This window comes from Macaca fascicularis, chromosome 8 (assembly GCF_037993035.2).
Source record: "Macaca fascicularis isolate 582-1 chromosome 8, T2T-MFA8v1.1".
Lineage (NCBI taxonomy): Eukaryota > Metazoa > Chordata > Mammalia > Primates > Cercopithecidae > Macaca > Macaca fascicularis.
The window spans coordinates 74,587,876-74,595,000 of NC_088382.1; the positions used below are offsets into that span (position 1 = coordinate 74,587,876).

General features: G+C 37.9%; 1 protein-coding gene across 5 annotated transcripts in view; it reads right to left on the reverse strand.

Moving 5' to 3' along the window:
• Positions 1–7,125, reverse strand: part of CYP7B1 (cytochrome P450 family 7 subfamily B member 1) — a 202,262-nt gene that overhangs the window by 13,808 nt on the left and 181,329 nt on the right. The gene's annotated exons all lie outside the window — the stretch shown is intronic.

Sequence of the window (7,125 nt, forward strand, 5' to 3'; positions counted from 1 at the left end):
AGGGGCGGTGGTCTGGTTCCAGCAAGGCTTAGGGGCATCTTACAGGTAGAAGGCATCAGTGTTGTACCTGGGCAGAAAGTCATTAAGATTTTGTAGGAGAGGATGATCCTGCTAGAGAGGAATGTTGTGTTATGGGTATACATGTTTGAAATTAAAACCATATCCCAGTTAAAATACACAGCTGGTGAGTCATTCCACAAACCTTTAGAACTCTGATGCTTTAAAGCGAGGCTTAGCCATTTAATAACCACTTAGGCAGTTAATAGTAAAGTAATTGTAGTAGTGCTTTCTGAGACAGCTTAACACTTAATTTCTTTTATGCTAGCTGTAAATAAAATGTGAGTCAACATTTGCTGGATAATTTTAAAAAGGAAAACATTTTTAGAGGATTCAGAAGAAAACCACATTTTCCTCAGCATCCAGGGAGAATAACAGGCACCATCATATCCTGGAAGATTCCAGAAGCCGAATGTCCTTGCTTTCCCAATGGCCTTCACCTTTTGCTCCTAGCACGACAGATTTTATGGCTAATTTCCGGCAATTTATCCTGGCAGTTTGAGGAGGAATTCCTTTGGGAATAATATGCATAATTTGCATAAATCATTCTGATAGCATGCATATCAGCGTGTAGCTCCTGTCTAGGTCTGCATCTCTCCCTTCATAATCAAAACTGACTATGTTTCCACCAGCGTGAATGGGTCCTAGAATATAAAGCTTGATTCTCTCTAATCAGCAATGTGAAAAAAAAGCCCCAAATGGAGTTTTTTCCCCCTTCACATGATAACAAATGGTCGTGTTTATGACTTGCAATTTAGAAATCACACACACACACACACACACACACACACACACAGAGCCCAGTTTCTCAGTGTTCGGTAAAGCTCTGAAACACAAAGTACTCAATTATTAGATTATTAAAGGCAGGCCCATCCGTGAGGGCTTGCATCAGCCAAAAATAAATGTTATTTCAGTAAAATTTAAATCTATACACAGCCTGCATAAGGCTATCAAGTAGCTTTGGGTGCTTTCTCCCAGGAGGTTTTTCCTTAAGCATGCATTTGTCTAAAGAAATGAGGCTGCGGTCAGCTTTGTGTGGCCAGTGTGGTGATTCAATGTGACGTACAGTGAGGCAGTGCATATTCTCTTGGACTGCCTTCGTTATTATAATCAGGCAGAGTCAAATCGGTTTGTTGGTGATGAGGCCAGAAAAGAACTTTGGTTTTGGAGCATGGGGTCTACTGCAGATAGCCACAAGGCACCTGACACGATGGATTTCAGCTGGCAGGGCACTAAGGACCAACGTTTCTGTGGTGAAAAGCAAGGGTCGGCCTCCCATGTACTGCTGCTGGCTCTGTTGGAGCAACAATAGCACAGCATCATTTTAGCTTGTGGTGTGAAATGGTAGCTGACATATGTAGCAATGCTGTTCACCCAAGTCCAGTAGGGGTGTGGGAAGAAGAAACACAAAAGCAAAATAATTGTGGGATGGCTGCTGTGACAGAGCAGGCATGTAACAGTCCGAATAACATGGTCAAATCTGATTGGCTGATGTGCTCTCGGGAAGCATGGCAGCTTGCGCCCACCGCAGTATCACAAATGACAATTGGGCAAGCATATCTTATGTAGAAGTTAATCACAATAATGGAGCGCAAAGTGTGGCTTAGCGGTCAGATCGTAAGTGACAAATCTGTTTTACCTTCCAGTACCAGTTATGTGTGCGAGATGAGGTTGGCTCTCGCTCTGAGCGATCATGCCGATAATCATTAGACGACAAAAGTAATGAGTTGCGTTATTATCAACAATGGAGAGTAGAGCTTACATGGCTCTGCAGAATAACATCCAGACACAAAAGCCAGCAGCTTTTCCACCAGCCCCAGTACAAATGCAGGCAGAGCTATACGTTGAGAAGAATGACAACTGCACAATAAAAAAAATTGCAGCCTCTACTTGTAGTTGTCATAGTTGAGCAGACACCAGCCAGTGCCACTGACAGACCAGCTGGGCCCTGGGAGGACTTCCATGCTGCACCAGGAGGTACAGTAAATTATCCTGCACGGTAGAGCAACATCTGTTTCTGTGCTAGTGCCGAACAAACAAGGCAATTTAAAGCATACCAAGGGATAACCAAGCAACAAATGAACATGACCCTCATTTTTTCCCCCTTCTCACACATGAGGTGCTAAACTTCTTTGTGCAAGCACTCCATGAAAGAGAAGCCAGGTTTTTATTTGATAAGGTGTTGTCAGAGAGATTTTACATGTTTCCAAAATGGAAAGAAAAAGCTTATAGTATTGTTATTCTTAGAATCTTCCCCCTTCTATCTTAATTTCTTTTATACCAAAGCTAGCACTCAGTTCTCAATTCGCTCTAGAATTAAAAAAAAAACTTTCCATATACTTATAAATATTCAGTCTTTAAACCTAATTTGCTATACTTAGTTCACATGCCTTCAAGCATTTGTCTTCCAATTTCCACTGAATAAATGCGTACTAATGAGAACTAGAGCAAGCTGCTGAGGCAAAGCTGGGTGACTTGGGTCTGGCCTGCCACCAGCTTGTGATAGGCGGGCAAATTGAGTTAAAATGAAAAGTCTTGTCAGCTGAAATTCAACATGGTAGCCAAACAGCAAGCTGTCAATCATCCAGCCAAAACAGGGGACTGCAGGTAATAAAAGGTCATTGTGAGTCATTAATGCACTTGGCTTTCACATGGAAGTTAATTTTAATTAAAGAAGATCTCTATCTGTAAATGTTTTATAAAACTTATTGTGTATAATGGATTGTTAATTTATACTAACATTTAGCAGGTAATAGGACTCTAATTATTAGAATGCATTGTCGAAAAATGGCCATCAAGAACGCAAATATTTTGAGATAAAATTTACACCAGGCACCGCAAGGTGCCAACAACTGCAACTGTGATTAAGATAAGGCTGCCTGTGAGTTGTTAAGAACTGAGCTTTACTGACCGGTATACGCTAGGAAATTGGATTACAAAATTCCCTCTACGATCTCACAATTCAGAGCATGCACTACATTCTTCACCTGGCTAGGGAAGACTTCTTTCTCTTTTCAGAATACAAAACTATTTTGGTTAAGTATCCCTTCTAAGTGAGATGCCAGGGAATGTCTTGAGCTAAAATCTTTTACAACACAACTGTGAAGGAAAATAACAAATAAAAAATTATGGTTAAAAAAGGCATATACATGTTCTCTTTTGCTCTCAGTTCTCAATTCTGGCTCTAATAAGGGACGGATGATTCTCATTTGCAGATTTAAAGCACTAAAGCAGCTCATGACAATCAATAATGCATGTTACAATGCAAAAACAAATAAGCATATCTGGGTTTCTGCCTCACACTTAGGCCCTGTCTGTATATGTGGAATGAATGTACTGTGACATGGCCAGGCTGTTAATTTGGGTCATCTTAATGATTGGTGCAGGCTGGCATGCCATTTGATTAGCCATGGTGATCAGAGGATAGCAGCAATGGATGGAGTGAAATGAACAGCCAGGCCGTGCTGCAGTCACTGGGGCTGAACACTGGGTGATCTTAAAGAGAAGGTGGTTGTAAAAGGGGGAGAGGGGTTGGATATGGAGGTGGTGTGCTCTGGAAGGTGTGATGGAATGGAGTGAAGCTCATGATGTGTGTGTGTGAGTGTGTGTGTGTGCATTTCTACATAACTATCTTCAAGACAGTTGAGAAGTTAAATAAGAAATTGTGATAATCATATAATTTGAGGCGAAATAATTAATCTTTGGCTCAACAATTGTATATCTTAAGTAAGATTAAAAATAAATCTGAATTGGTACAAATGCCTATCTTCACTCTGCATCTCAGACACAGTCTTTGGTTCACAGATAAAATACAGACATGTAAATTCAGCGTTCATATATTCCATAAATGTTTATTAAGGCCCAACTCTGCTTGGAGCACTGAGCCACTGTTGCTGGTGTGAAAAAGGAACACAGCACATGGACTTGGATTTCATGGACAATGCAATCTAGGTACTTCAAAGTTGGAAGATACATATAAACAGGAATGCTCCAGAGATCCTACTGAAGATATTGCACAGTTGCTTTTATTTATTTATTTAATTCACAAATAAAAATTGGATGTATTTATGGTGTACAACTTGATGTTTGGAAATACACATACATTCTGGAATGGTTAAGTCAAATAATTAACATATGCAATTACCTCACATACTGATCAGTTATTTGTGGTGAGAACACTTAAAATCTACTCCTTTGGTAATTTGATACTACACATTTTCTAACTGGATAACTCCAATGGTAGCATTCAGAAAGTCCATTTTAGTAGAAAGCTAGTTTTCATATTGAAGTGAAATTTTCCTCCTTTTAATTTCCACCCTTTATAAAACACACAGGCCAAAAAAGTCTAATCATTCTTCCACATAACAACACTTTCAAAGTATGTAAAGCCAACTATCATGCCATTTTCTAATTGTGTGTCAGAGATGATACATTGTTTAGCCTTTGCCATACTGGATGAATTCAACTAGTCAATCTGCCTCTTAAGACTTGGCACAACCAGGTGTGTACTATTTTAGTTGGAAAAGTAGAGAATTATTAATTTCTGTCCCTAGACACCATGCTTCTATTACTATTTCCTGCTAGCAGAGGAGCAACAGATTTTTGAAATAATATCACTATTGTTTTAAATTTTCTGATATCCCAGAGATTATCAGCAACCCTGGATGCGCATTAGAATCACCTGGGATTGTTTAAAAAAATAAATGCCCCATTCCAGTCTAATGGAATCAGAACCACTGTATTAACTAAAACCTTTCAATTAGAGGCTTTGAATCTTGGCTGCACATTAGAATCACCTAGGGAGCTTTTAAAGCCATCAGCCTGCACCCCAGACCAATGCAATCAGAATCTCTAAGGGTAGGGCAAGGTATGCAAAGTGTTTAAAGCCTCCCAGGTGGTTCCAATGAGCAATCAAGGCTGAGAACTATTGCTGTAAACCCTTTTCTGCTGAGTCACATTTCTCATCCTATTCTTACAAAGTTGATATTTAGATCTAAATACAATAATTTGCATTTTCATTAAAGTTGTTTTTCAATCCTTTCACATTCTGTTTCCAGCATTCATTATATTATCCAACCACCTTAGCTTTGTGCTGAGCTGAAAATCCGATGAACATCAAAATCATTATTTTTCACTTTTTAACTGCTGTTTCCTTATATTAGAAAATTTTCACTATTTACATCCCTGAGTTTCTGATGTACCTCTTTGTAGAATATCCTTCCCTCACTTCCTCCAGTTAGAAGTTCCTAAAGTTATATCTTCTGTAAATCCTCATCAGAAGAGAGGATGTTGTTAAACTTCACTATTGTCTGAATTATGTAAACTTTTAAGCTTTCGAATATACAATTATTTTATAATATTCAAATGAGCTTTTTCAAAATAACACCCATAATCTTTATAAATATACCACACTAATGTAAAATGTTCATAAGGGAAACTGTGGGAGGGGGTATACAGGAATGCTCTCTATTATGTTTGTAATTTTTCTATAAATCTGAAACTATTCTAAAATAAAAAGTTCACTTATATTAAAAAAAATACACACAAGATTCTAATGTGAACCTCTAGCTCTACCCTTATCCTTAAACCCAACTGCATTTGAGAATCAGTAATACATATCTTATAAAAAATAGTGGTCAAGGTCTCCAGTCCATTTCTAGAGCATTTTTTTCTGAGGTGACAGTCATTATAGGTAGGCATTAAAGTTAGATCTGGCATCAACTTCTGGTTCTGCCACTATCTAGCTGTATGACTTGCGTTAGTTAAGTCATGTTTCTGAACCTCATTATTCAATAATTGAATAAAAATACTTGACAATTAAATAACCTAATATACATAAAACAACACAGTGGCAGGCACATATTCAAATAATTATTAATATTATCATTCATAATATCTTATCTTGAAGCTAAAAATTCACCCAACTGTATGATCCTCTGGCCCATGCTGCCTGATCTTGCCCACATGCACATCATGCCTGACTTTGTAGAACTGAGATACAAAGAATTCCTCTCCCCTGTCAGCTGGGATAATGAAAAAAGATCTCAAGGGCTCTGGTATCCGACAGACCTGAGGGGAAAAGCATGGGTATGGTCAGAAAACCTGAGTTAAAGACCTGCCTTTCTCCTTTATCACCTCCATGATCTTAGATGAGGTATTTAGCACCCTGAGAATTTTCTCATCTGTAAAAGTGACGAAATAATAGCTGTCACTGTCCTCCAGAGTATCCTGGTGATGATGACATGAAACAATGTCTATAAGATTACTTTGGAATATTGAAATCGTTAATATATTTAACATGGATTGTATCTAATGAGCATTATTATTTGTTATTAAAGGACCTTAGTATTTTCCTTTCTGTATTCCCGTCCCACACCAACTACTCACAATTGGCTTCAAATCTTTCATCAAATTTCGATGTGGACTCACTGCAAGCTCACACTTCTAGAGTTATAATTTATAATATTCTTTTTAAAAAAGTATTACAGATTTTGCCCAGTTCCAGTTTTAAGGCATCTCCCTTTACTTTAATATCCCACAACTGGACCATGTTTGCAACTTTTCTCAATTTGAGAATATGTCACTGAACAACATTAGGTGTCTGCAATTCACCTGAGCCATGTGACAGTTTTAATATACCTTGACATTCTAGAGTATGTTTGCTCTTTTCACCGGTGAGTCATCAAAAGAGCGCTCCTATGAGGTAAGGTAGACTTGAGCATGATGTTCATAAATAATTGCAAATGAAGAAAACAATATAAACTACATAGGGACATCGCAGAGGTTAAATGTCATTTGGTGATAACAACAGATAACATTTATTGAGCCTATACCGTGTACCATTATACTAAGTTATTTATCTGTTATTCAAATAAACCATTAAGAAGTGGTATTCATCAGGGTTATTTGCAACTGATTTATCAAAATTCCAATTTTGAGAGCTTTTACTCCTTGCATTATCTTTTTCTCTTATCTTTGTCTTTCTGAATTATCTTTTATACTTTTCTTTTTCCTATATCTAAAACCTGCAGTTCTAAATACTAACTCCACCCCAGATTTTTTCTGGGA